Below are 12,944 nucleotides of genomic sequence, written 5' to 3'. Positions count from 1 at the left end.
CAAACAACATGCACCAAATTCATCTACAAAATATAAAGTTGAAGCAATACATACCTTGCAAGCGTTTTGTCAAACACCTTGTAGGTGCCGAGCTGCAATGGGCCGCCGGGCGCTGTTCGTCAGAGGAATGGTGCGCTCGAGGGGCGGCGGCGAGGAGAGGAGGTGGAGGAAGCAGTGACGGCGCGCGGGGATAGGCGGGGTAAGCACCGACGGGTCGCCCAAGCAAATGGGGAAGGTGCGGGCGGCGGCCCGAGCGCCTGGAGGTCTTAGATCTAGCGGTTGGTGAAGTTGCACGCGAGTCGTTGTTGTCCAGCGCGCGGGAACGGGGGCACGAAATAAGCATCGTCCAATGCCGTTTTCCTCCGCGCGCTGAACCCATTATACCGCGCGTGTGATTATTGCGCGGTTGCTGGAGCGCCCATTTCGGCTCTGCGTGCACAAAAAAAGAAGTTTTTTCCAGCATGCAGCTAAGATAGTGCGCATGCTCTAACAGCTAGCAATGAAGCTATTGATATGGATAACTTGATCGCTCATTCTTCCGGCTAGTAGCTAGCTGTGTAAAATTCTCCTCCCATTTTGGAAGGATGGGCGTAAATCCCTATCCATTTCCGCAGGCACAAGCGCTTGTATGTACCTGGCTTTGGGCTGATCGTCATAGGAGAACACACGACAAAAGACTGATCCCCGTCGTCGGGCGTCGTAGGAGGAGAGATGACAGTTTCAAACGCTGGCGACCTAGCTGGATGTTACGGCTATATATAGGGCAGGTTTCTACGAGGTACCATGCAACTTTACCGCCATTACATAGCACAACAAGCAATGGCTTCCGCCATTCCCTCTCTGCTTTTCTGTCTGATTCTTGCTGCTGCTCACCTTGGCAGCTCTTACCACACCAGCTACACCAATGGTGGAAAGCACTTTGTTGTCCTCTCATCCGATCCGAGGAGTCCGTCGACCTGCTCGCCCGTCCCTTCTGGTGAAGTGCCTTGCATCTATCTCTGCATCAGAACCCAGAACCAAACCTCTCATGCTGCTAATGAACTTGTGGTTGTGGTCATTTTTCCGGAGACGGAGGACGGCTGCCAGTAATGCATCGGCTTAGCCCGTGCGCTCCTGCTTCTGGCGCCGGTGCCGGTTCGGGCCAAAGCATGCCCTCGATCGGCGACGCCCTCCGCCTGCGCGCCCTCTTCGGCGACTCAGGCGACTATAAAAAGTCCGGGGTGACGATCCCCTCGATCGGAACCCCACTCCAGTCTCTTCCGGGCGCATCAGAGTACCACGTCACCGTCAGCTACGGCACCCCGGTGCAGAGACTCACGGTGGGATTCGACACGGCCACCGTGGGAGCCACGCTCCTCCGGTGCGAGCCATGCGCCGGGGGCCGGTGCGGCAAGAAGCGGCTCTTCGACCCGTCCCGGTCGTCTTCCCTCGCCCAGATCCCGTGCGGCTCGAGAAAATGCCCGCTGAGCGACTGCTCCGGACCCAGCTGCACGGCGACCCTGACAAAGAAGGGCGCCGTCGTGCTCAACGCCACCTTCGTCACCGACACGCTCACGGTCTCGCGGTCCGTCGCCGTGGACGATTTCAGGTTCGTCTGCTTGGAGACGCGCGGCGCCAGCACGGTGGGCAGCTCGTCGGGAGTCCTCGACCTCAGCCGGGACCCCCACTCGCTGGCGTCGCGGGTCGTTCTGTCGCCGGACACGGTCGCCTTCTCCTACTGCCTGCCCTCGGCCTTCCCCTACTCGGCGGGCTTCCTCTCCTTCGGGCCACGCGCCCGAACATAGTGAGCTACGCCACCCTAAAGAGCAAAGCCTCCCGCCCGAACCTGTACTTCCTCCGGCTCGTCGGCGTGAGCGTCGGCGGGGTGGACATCCCGGTTCCGCCTCACGCACTCGCCGGCGACGCGCTGATGGAGCTGCACACCACGTTCACCTACCTGCAGCCGAAGGTCTATGCGGCCCTCCGCGATCAGTTCAGGGGGTGGATGGGGCAGTACCCTGTGGCGCCGCCGTACGGCGAGCTCGACACGTGCTACAATTTCACCGGCCAGAGCAGCGTCGGGGTGCCGGCGGTCGAGCTCACCTTCGAGGGCGGTGCGGGCCTGGAGCCCGGCGTCCAGCAGACGATGTACTTCAAGGACCGCGGTAACATCTTCTCCGTCGGGTGCCTCGCGTTCGCGCCGGTGCCGGCGCACGCACGGGGCATCACGGTTATGGGCACCTTGGCTCAGGCGACGACGGAGGTGGCTTACGACCTGCGTGGAGGCAAGGTCGGGTTCGTCCCCAAGAGTTGCTTATAACTGATCATCATGGGTGCATTACACACGCATCGCACGTGGGTGTCTTGAACGTTTGCGAATGGGGTAATAAAGGGTCAGTTCTTCGTGGCTTAAGCTTGTCGAGAGACCAGCTTAAGCTTCTCTTCGACTTTAAATACACCCGGCCATGTTATTCGGTTTATGTCGTCCGGGCTTATTATCAAGTGAAATAATAATATGAACTATAATCTATTACTTTTTTAATAACTAGCAAAAAGGCTCGTGCGTTGCTACGGTTTAAACATTGGCCATGTCGACCGCTCATACATGTAAAAGTGGCAACCTAGAAGCTTCTTCCTATACTCAGATTGATCTAACAATATTCAGATTGTGCAAAGTGCAATTAACATGGAAATTTTCATCAATTGTGGGAAAACCTAAATCCAACTTCTAGTTCAAACCCATTTAATTAAATTCAAATGAGTTTTAATTTAAACCTTTCGCTTATGCTCATTTCTATTTTTCCTGAATCAACCACATTTTTGTGAGTCCGGAAAAAATAGCTCCTTGCCAAAAACCCATTCCTAACCATCTTTCCTTTTTGCTTTCTTTTAAATTTAATAAATAAAAAGAAAAGAGAATAAGATAGAGGAACAACAGCCTGCCAGGTCGGCCCAACCATCCCCGCAGCCCACCTCGTCCCTATAACCTAGCTACCCCTATTCCGGCCTGGCACTCGACACCGGCCACTGCGCCATCAGCTAATGCCGGCGAGCACGCCGCCCATTCATCGCCCGGTCTCCTCCTCGGCTCCCTCTCCACCTCTGCTGCGACACCTACGCCATTCCTAGCGGTCGGCTGAATGCGCTCGACCACCTGCGTGCGAGCGCGCGCTCGCACCATGCGGTCAGCGCCGCCGCCGCCTTCCTCCAGTGAGCAGCAACCGGAGACCCCCCCCCAAATTTACAAAATATTACCTACGGATGCAACCTATAAGTGATAAAAAACGTTTCACACAGAGGAATCTTCGCCTGGGATGACCCATGCAGTAGAAACCTTCTATACTACGCTTTGCACGCTAGGAGAAGACACTGCATGCCTGTTTGGGTGGCCTGTTTTTAAAATTTCGTTTTATATTTTTTGTTTTCCTTTTCCGTCTTTGTATTTTCTACTTTAAATAATTTTGGACTTTAAAAAAGTTCCAAAAAATAAAAAGAGTTTCTATTTTTTAATAATTCATAAATCTTTTCGGATTTTCTAAAATGTTTGCATATTCAAAAAATAATCACAATTTTGAAAACAAAATGTTTGAGAAATCAAAAAATGTTCAGGATTTTATAAAAATATTGTGTATGAAAAATGTTCATGAACTGAAAAATATAGTAAATATTCAAAAACTGTTGACTTACAAATAGTTTATTGATTCATAAAATGTTCGCTGATTAAAAAAATGATCATGCATTTCTAAAAATCTTCGTAAATTTGTTCCACCAATTTCAAGAAAATGTTCGGCGATTCTAGAAATGTTCGCCTATTCAAGAAAAATATTTTAAAAACTGTTCACAATTGTTAGAAAATGTTTGAAAATTTCATAAATGTTCATGATTTTAGAAAAAATTCAAAAAACTGTAAAAATGTTAAGGAATTTGAAAAATATTCACAATTCTAAAAAAATGCTCATGATTTTCAAAAATTATTTATGATTTCATGAAAATGAGAGTGATAGTGTATCTCGGTGATGCTGCAAAATGTGGTCGTGTTGCAGATTATGCTTTTTTCTTCCATTACAACGCACGGCCGTTTTGCTAGTTATATCATAATTGAGTTATATAGTTTCTGTTTATATCCACTGGAGTTATTGCCGAAGTGAAAAGTCTAATATGGACTATAATGTTATAGTTTTGCTATTTCAGATGTGAAATAGCTACCTCAGATCTAAATTTTGGACCATGGGATCCTTATTTGATCTGTTCTCTGTTGTAAATCTCGTCCTAACTCCGATCCGCATTGTTCTGCTTTTCTTTATCAAGAATCATCCGCATCGTTATGCATGTGATTCCTTCATCACGACCATTGTTTCAGCCTCCTTGTTTTCCTTTTTCCGTCAGCCTGTTTCTAGTCGCAGGATGTGGGCTTGGCCCATATTTTGTTTTTTCATTTGTTTGTTTGTGGGCTTGCGAGAGATTTGGAAAAAAAACTACCGGCCAAAATTATTTGACTTGGTGTAAGAGGGTTTTCTTCCGTCGCCACCGCGATCTGAGAAATTGAAGTCCCCTTGCCTCTGGCTGCCATCTTGGCACTGATAAGTGGGGACCTTGGATCTTCAAAATCTTTATGGTCTTCGTCAACGTCTAGTAATCATCATAATTTTGTGAGAATAAATTTCCCCTCGTTCTTCTAGCGGTGCCATGAGGTTAGAGAGTTTTCTGTCCTCGCAAATCTTGTTATTCAAAACTGATGAGTTTATAATGTATCAAGCTTTTTTGGTTGGTGTCGGAGTAATGGGCCACGGGTAGGCAAACCCGAGTCTCATAACCTTTCAAGACATCGGGGCAGACTGCGCCCCTCAAGACCCCAGGGCGAAGAGCCGTCTTCTGAGGAGTCGACGGTAGGGCGACCGACTGCCCGCTCACGGCCGAGTTTCAGGGACGGCTTCCAGAGAAGCCGGCTTTGGGGAGTCGGCCGGCGACTCCAGCAAACCCATGACCTCATCAAAGGGGACGGGGTAGAGGCGTGGCTACAGTGAAGCCCACTCCCGCCCCTTACCAAGGGCAGGCATGGCCACAGCACGCTGTACCCGGGAAGATCTCCATGCGGCATGGCACTGTTGCCCGGCCGGCCCTGACATCAGCACCACAGTACCAAGTCCTGCGCCCACGACGGCTTGTCTGTACGGCCTGGAGGCAGCGGGGCCCACCAGTCAGCGATACCTCGGGAGACGATGGGAGAACCGCCAGTTGGACCCGTCGGGAGTCGGCCCGGGGGAGTCGGCCGAGCCCTCCCCCGGGGCCCACGCGCCATTAATCAAGATGAGATGGGGAGTGGCCACAGTGATCGCCCGCCAGGCGGCGGGGCTATTGCCACGACCCCATGACCAAGCCTGCGTCATCAGAAGCACGGCTACAGTAATCAGCGGCCGGCAAGACCCGCCCGCGGCGGACGCGGCCTGTCGGCTTCGGACCAGACCAGTCGGCGGGGCCCACCAGTCGGCGGGCCCCAGCAGTCGGCGGAGAAGTCGGAGGTCGGAGGCACTGACGGTTGGGCCCGCGCCCAGTCGAATTACCATTGTACCCCTGGGGGGTAGGCCTATATAAACCCCCCAGGACACCCATGCAAGGTTGTTGGATCCCGTAGTTCTAGACCATACAGATAGAAGGAGAGAGCTAGCCTTGCCCTCTTCTACCACCAGAAACAGCTCAAGGAGCAACCGTGTAAACACTTGGCCATAGTGATCATGCGGAGACCCCGCAGAGCAGCAGTAGGGGTATTATCTCCCCGGAGAGCCCCGAAGCTGGGTAAGATTCGTCGGCGTGCATGTCTTCGCCTCATCCCGTTTCCAGGCACCGGCGACGTTCTACTCGCCCCCACCATGATAAGCCATCCGTTGGCATATGTCGCACCAAACCCCCGACATTTGACGCCCACCTTGGGGCATGGTGCACCGCCGTCTGGAGATCTGTTCTGGACGGGAACCCTTTTCCTCCCTGGCGAGCGCAGCCAGCCAGGCACGCCAGGCGAAGTCTGCATCGACACGCTGCGCGGCGTTGAGATCGTCTGCGCAGCCAGCTCCTTGGCCGAACTTGTCGGCGAGGTCCGCCTCTCCGACGAACCTGCGTCCGACGCAGGCGCGGGCGGCCCCGAAAACCTCCTCGCGGGCCTTCTCGATCAACTCCACGTTTCCGGCAAGCCTGCTGTAGACTTGGAGTCCGTAGGCTCCACCGACCCGATGCTGGTCGACTCCGACACCGCGTCGATCGACGCGTTCCCCACCAATGTGGTGGTCTACGACGAACCTCTCCCCCATGCAGAGAGCGACGGAAGCACCGTCACTGAGGTGCTAGTCATCAGTCATGACGAGTTCCCTGGCGGAGGAGCGCCCGACTCACTCGGCGCAGCGCTGCAAGACCTGACTGCGCCCATTCCGGAAGATGCTGACGCGGAGACGTTAGAAGCACGCCGCCTTCAGCTCGTTGAAGGCGCGAAGAAGCTGGCCAGCATGAGACGCTTGTCAGAAGCTTACCAGCGGGAGATGGATCGCGCCGTTGGCGGCTCGCCGGCCCCGGCAGGGCCCAGCCGCCTTGGCGCGGTCTAGCAGCGCGGCGTAGCCATCGCCAGCCTGTTTGGGGCTAGCCGCCCCGTGTACGCTACACCGGCGGAGAACATCCGAGCCGCCCAGGCAGCGGCGGATGAGCTGGACAATTTTGAGGGCGAAGAACGCCGCCTCATGATGGAGCGAGTCCAGCGGCTCCTCGACGCGGCCGCCGCGCAGAACGAGGCCGGCTGTCGCACGGAGGCGCCGCAGCGGCCAAACGACGACCCGCACCGAGATCAAGGCGCGACGTCTCGGACGCCGACTGGCGGCGCCCGAGGAAGAAAGGACAAGGAGCCGGCTGTCAGCCATAGTCGGACTCGCATTACCATAGAGCGTGACCCAGATGGCCGTCCGAGAGCAGTGGAACGACGGGACGACTGTCCGCCTCCCCCTCTCCGCAAGGAGAGGCGAGTCTCCCCGCCGCCTGTTGACCATCCGACTCTCGGTGACCGCCTTGGCCGCCGAGAGGGAGTTGGAGAGAATGACGCCCGCCACCGGATCGACCGACTTCACCGGTCCCTAGCGCTGGAAGAAGAGAACGAGCTGGGTCCGCCTTGTTTCGGGCCCCGCATTCGGGACGAGCCCTTTCCCAGAGGGTTCACGCTCCCAAGAGACACGCCCAAGTATACCGGCTCCGTGAATCCGGAAGACTGGCTAGTCGACTATTCCACGGCTGTCAGCATAGCAAACGGCAACAAGTGTGTCGCCGTAAAATACGTTCCGCTCATGCTCTAGGGCACGGCCCGGACATGGCTGAACAGCCTAAAGCCCCGCAGCATCAACAGTTGGGTCGACTTCACTGAAGCGTTCGTTCGCAACTTCACCAGCACGTACAAGCGTCCTCCCAAGCCTCGTCAGCTCTCCTTGTGCGTGCAAGGTCCTGACGAGTCGACTCGCGACTACCTCATGCGTTGGGCTGAGCTCCGGAACTCCTGCGAGGGCGTGCACGAGGTGCAGGCCATCGAGTACTTCACAGCCGAGTGCCGAGAAGGCACCCTCCTCAAGCACAAGCTCCTCTGCGACGAGCCAGAAACCCTCGATGAGCTGCTGATCATAGCGGACAAGTACGCCACGGCCGACTCCTCCATGAAGGCGAAAATTCAAATCAACACGACTGACAAAGTAGCTCATCAGGCTCCAAGAACTCCGGCGGCAGACGCCGGCCGGCGACAACAGCAGGGCGATAACAAGCGCAAGGCCCCGCAGCCGGCAGGTCGCGACCGTTGAAGCCCGGCAGCCAGAAGAGCAGCCTCCGCCCAAGCGACAGAAAGGCGGCAAGCCGAACTGGTTGCCGGCCTTCTCCTATGAGCAGACCTTGGATGGACCTTGCAAGTTCCACAGCGGCGCGAAGCCATCGAATCACACCACCCGGAAGTGCCACTGGCTCACCAGGATCGCCAAGGGAGACGGCCTCCTGCCACCCCCGCCCGCTGGGCAGCCGCCTCCGCCTCCGCACCAGCAGCCGGCAGTCAGGCCAGTCGGCGCAGTACAAGACGAATACCCTGAAGAGCATGGAGCCTATGTGGTGTTCACCAGTGTGGCTGATGATCGACGCAGCAGGCGGCTGCAGCGACAAGAGGTGAACATAGTAGCCTCAGAGACGCCAGAGTTCATGCACTGGTCTGAGAAGCCCATCAGCTGGAGCAGGGCTGACCACCCAGAAGTGATGCCGAGTCCGGGCTCCTACGCCTTGGTCCTGGACGCCACCTTTGCCACGGACAAACGGGCCGCGCGTTTCTCGCGAGTTCTGATAGACGGGGGCAGCAACATCAATATCCTGTACAAGGACACCATGGAGAAGTTAGGAATCAAGCAAAGACAGCTTCAGAACAGTCGGACTGTGTTCCACGACATTGTTCCTGGCAGCCCATACCATGCGCTACTTGGCCGACCCGCCTTGGCCAAGTTCATGGCAGTCCCCCACTACGACTACCTCAAGATGAAGATGCCCAGTTCCAGGGGAATTCTGACTGTGGCCGGCGACTACCAGAAGTCGTCCGCTTGTGCGGCCGAGAGCAGTCGGCTGGCCGAGTCCCTGGTGATCGCAGCCGAGAAGCGACTCCTTGAACGAGTTGTGGCGATGGCCGGCAAGCAGCCGGAGATTTCGCCCGACCCAAAGGAGTCGGAAGCCGAAGGTTCGTTCAAGCCAGCCAAAGAGACAGAGAAGATACCCTTGGATCCGGAGCACCCAGAGAGGTACACCATCGTAGGTGCAAACCTCGACAGCAAATAGGAAGGCGAACTCGTCGATTTCCTCCGTGAAAATCGGGACGTATTCGCATGGTCTTCCAAAGACATGCCAGGTGTACCGACGGATTTCGCCGAGCACAAGTTACATGTCCGATCTGATGCAAAGCCGGTCAGGCAGCCCCTGCGCCGCTTATCAGAAGAAAAGAGAAGAGTTGTCGGAGAGGAGATATCCCGACTCCTAGCAGCCGGCTTCATTATGGAAGTTTTCTTTCCGGAGTGGCTGGCAAATCCGGTCCTGGTGCTAAAGAAAAACAAGCAATGGCGAATGTGTATTAGGCTCAACAAGGCCTGCCCCAAGGACCCATTTGCTCTACCAAGAATTGACCAGGTGATAGACTCCACAGCCGGATGCGAGTTGTTGAGTTTCTTGGATGCATACTCAGGATATCACCAGATCAAGCTGAACCCGGCTGACAGATTGAAGACCGCCTTCATCACACTGTTTGGAGCATTCTGCTACCTCACCATGACGTTCGGCTTAAGGAATGCCGGCGCCACCTTTCAGCGTTGCATGCAGAAGTGCCTCCTCAAGCAGCTCGGCAGGAACGCCCACGTCTACGTAGATGACGTGGTGGTGAAGACGGAAAAGCGTGGAACGCTGTTGGAAGACCTCAAGGAGACCTTTGAGAACCTACGCCGGTTCCAGATCAAGCTCAACCCCGAGAAGTGTGTCTTCGGAGTACCAGCCGGCCAGCTGCTAGGTTTCCTGGTCTCTGAACGCGGCATAGAATGCAACCCAGTAAAAATCAAGGCCATCGAGAGAATGGAGGTACCCAGCCGACTGCTAGATGTGCAGAAGTCCACCGGCTGCTTAGCATCCATCAGCCGATTCATCAGTCGGCTGGGCGAGAAAGCTCTCCCCTTATACCAACTCATGAAGAAGACCACTTTTTTCGAGTGGAACCATAAGGCGGACGAAGCTTTTCACCAGTTGAAGAAGATGCTGACTACTCCACCCGTCCTGGCGGCTCCGACTCCTAAGGAACCTATGCTCCTGTACATCGCTGCCACCAACTGGGTAGTCAGCACAGTCATGGTAGTGGAGTGCAAGGAGGAAGGCAAGGCGCTGCCTTTCCAGAGACCAGTATATTACCTGAGCGAGATACTGTCGACCTCCAAGCAGAACTACCCCCACTACCAGAAGATGTGCTATGGCGTACACTTTGCTGCCAAGAAATTGAAGCCTTATTTTCAAGAGCATCCAATCATGGTGGTCTGCACGGCTCCACTTGCCAAGATCATCGGTAGCCGAGATGCTTCTGGTCGAGTGGCCAAGTGGGCTATAGAGCTGGCTCCTTACACCATCTACTACCAGCCCCGCACTGCTATCAAAACACAAGCACTGGCCGACTTCCTCGTCGACTGGGCCGAGACCCAGTACCTGCCTCCAGCGCCTGACTTCACCCATTTGCGGATGCACTTCAACGGCTCCAAGATGCGCACTAGCTTGGGAGCCGGCGTCGTCCTCACCTCTCCCAAAGGCGACAAGCTCAAGTATGCACCGCAAATCCATTTTGCCGCCTCCAACAACGTTGCCGAGTACGAGGCGCTCATTCACGGGCTCCGGCTTGCCAAAGAACTTGGCATCCGCAGGATCTTGTGTTATGGCGACTCGGACTTAGTGGTCCAGCAGTCATCCGGCGACTGGGACGCGAAAGACGCAAACATGGCGAGCTACCGTTTCCTCGTGCAGCAACTCAGCAGGTATTTCGAAGGGTGCGAGTTCCTCCATGTGCCAAGAAACGACAACGACCAAGCAGACGCCTTGGCACGAATCGGCTCTACCCGCCAAGCAATACCATCTGGCGTCGCCCTTCAATGCCTCCTCAAGCCGTCTGTCAAGCCTTCACCAGAATCAGACTCCATTTTTGTGCCGGCTCCTCCCGAAGACGGCGGATCCGACTCCAGAGCTCTGGCAGACGGAACGGGGACTTTGGCGGATGACTCCAAAGCCGCCACAGTCGAGCCCGGCCCGGGGACTGCGGTGGCAGACTCGAAGATTCCAGAACTTGGCCCAAGGACCGCGCCAGTCGGCCCGGGGACTTCATCAACCCAACAAGCGGATGTTGACTCCAACCCGCCGCCTCCCAGCCCAGCCGCCCTCGTCCAAGTCGCAGTTTTGGTAGTCGAAGAAATAGCAGCACCCTCATGGGCCCAGCCCATCCTCAAATTCCTGGTGAACAAAGAGCTACCAACTGATGAGACCTCAGCTCGGCAAGTACAACGCCGGGCGGCAGCCTATACCATAATCAACAGAGAGCTGGTCAGGCGCAGCGTCACTGGTGTCTACCAGCGCTGCGTAGAGCCAGAGCAAGGCCAGGCGATTCTCAAAGACATCCATCAAGGCGAATGCGGCCACCATGCGGCTTCAAGAGCACTCGTCGCCAAAGCCTTTTGGCACGGTTTCTTTTGGCCGACTGCCTTGGAAGAGGCCAAGGAGTTGGTCCAAAAATGCAAAGGGTGCCAGAAGTTCACCTCCAAGCCGCACCAGCCGGCTTCTGCGCTCAAGACCATCCCCATTGCCTGGCCTTTCGCAGTTTGGGGTCTAGACATGGTGGGACCATTCAAGACAGCACGAGGTGGTTTAACTCACCTACTTGTCGCAGTGGACAAGTTCACCAAGTGGGTGGAAGCGAAGCCAATTAAGAAACTGAACGGTCCGACTGCCGTGACCTTCATCACCGATATCACAATTCGGTATGGCATACCACACAGCATCATCACTGACAACGACACAAATTTTGCCAAAGGCACCTTGGCCCGTTTCTGCGCAACATAGGGCATCCGACTGGACCTAGCGTCCGTCGCCCATCCGCAGTCAAACGGCCAAGTGGAGCGAGCAAACGGCCTCATCCTGTCCGGCATCAAGCCTCGGTTGATCGAGCCTCTGGAGCGCTCGGCTGGCTGCTGGCTCGACGAGCTGCCAGCCGTCCTCTGGAGTCTGCGCACGACTCCAAACAAGTCAACCGGCTTCACGCCCTTCTTCCTCGTCTACGGTGCCGAAGCCGTCATCCCAACGGACATAGAGTTTGACTCCCCACGAGTCACCATGTACACCGAGGAGGAAGCAGAAGAAGCACGACAAGACGGTGTCGATCTGCTGGAAGAGGGCCGGCTGTTGGCACTCAGCCGGTCCAGCATCTACCAGCAGAGCCTGCGCCGATACCACAACAGGAAGGTCAGGCCAAGATCTTTCCAAGAAGGAGACCTTGTGCTCCGGCTGATCCAGCAAACAGCCGGCCAACACAAGCTGTCGGCGCCTTGGGAAGGCCCTTTCATCATCAGCAAAGTACTGGGCAACGATTCCTACTACCTGATCGACGCTCAGAAGCCCCGAGCACGCAAGAGGGACGACTCCGGCAAGGAGACAGAGCGGCCATGGAATGCAAATCTCCTCCGAAGATTTTACAGTTGATGCAGTATGTACCACGCTACCTTTTGTATTAAAGTACCAAGACTTCGGGCCCCCCGAGACGAGCTCGGGGACTGCCCTCTTTTGTATGTATGATAAAAATTATGCCTACAAGTATGTTACTCTTCGTCATGCCGTTTGGCACCGGGCTCGACAAGTCGACCCGGGGACTTGCCGCCTTGCACTATGAAATGCTTCCTGCAGTCGGATAAGTAGTGTGTAAACGCCTAAACCGTCTCTTGTCAGAAGCCGCAGCTCGCAGAGCGACTGTACGGTGGGCAGCAGTAAGGTAGAATGGGCACTCGCATGAAAAATGGCTAAGGACTCAAAGCATAAAACATAGCTCAAGACGGCTTCCAGCTTTTCTCGCAAACCGACTCTCGGATAGTCGGATTGTCGTCTTCTATCCAACTTGCTCAAACAATCTTGAAATTGGCTAAGTACTTGCTTTCCCAAAGTAGCCTAGCACTTGATCCAGCAACAGTCCGCAGAGCGGCTGTCCGATTGGCAAGGCAGGCAACTAAGAGAAAGCGGCAAAGGAAAAAAGCCAAAAGAACAATGAGCAAGAAAAGATAGATATATATATTTACATAACATAGGCCTTTGGCCGAATTATCGGTAGAGTTTCAAAATACACCCCGCGGGTGGAATTGTGCGAATTAACAAGTTCTTCAAAGACTACTGGAGCAGATAAAATAAAAGACACAACGACA

General features: G+C 55.0%; 1 pseudogene; it reads left to right on the top strand.

Moving 5' to 3' along the window:
- Nucleotides 1–819: 819 nt before the first annotated feature.
- LOC125523082 (aspartyl protease family protein At5g10770-like) lies at nucleotides 820–2,299 on the top strand (annotated as a pseudogene).
- The last annotated feature ends 10,645 nt before the right edge of the window (nucleotides 2,300–12,944 follow it).

The sequence above is a fragment of the Triticum urartu genome, chromosome 7A (assembly GCF_056163025.1).
Source record: "Triticum urartu cultivar PI428250 chromosome 7A, HENAU_Tu73, whole genome shotgun sequence".
Classification (NCBI taxonomy): Eukaryota; Viridiplantae; Streptophyta; class Magnoliopsida; order Poales; family Poaceae; genus Triticum; species Triticum urartu.
This window is presented reverse-complemented; position numbering and strand designations above follow the sequence as displayed.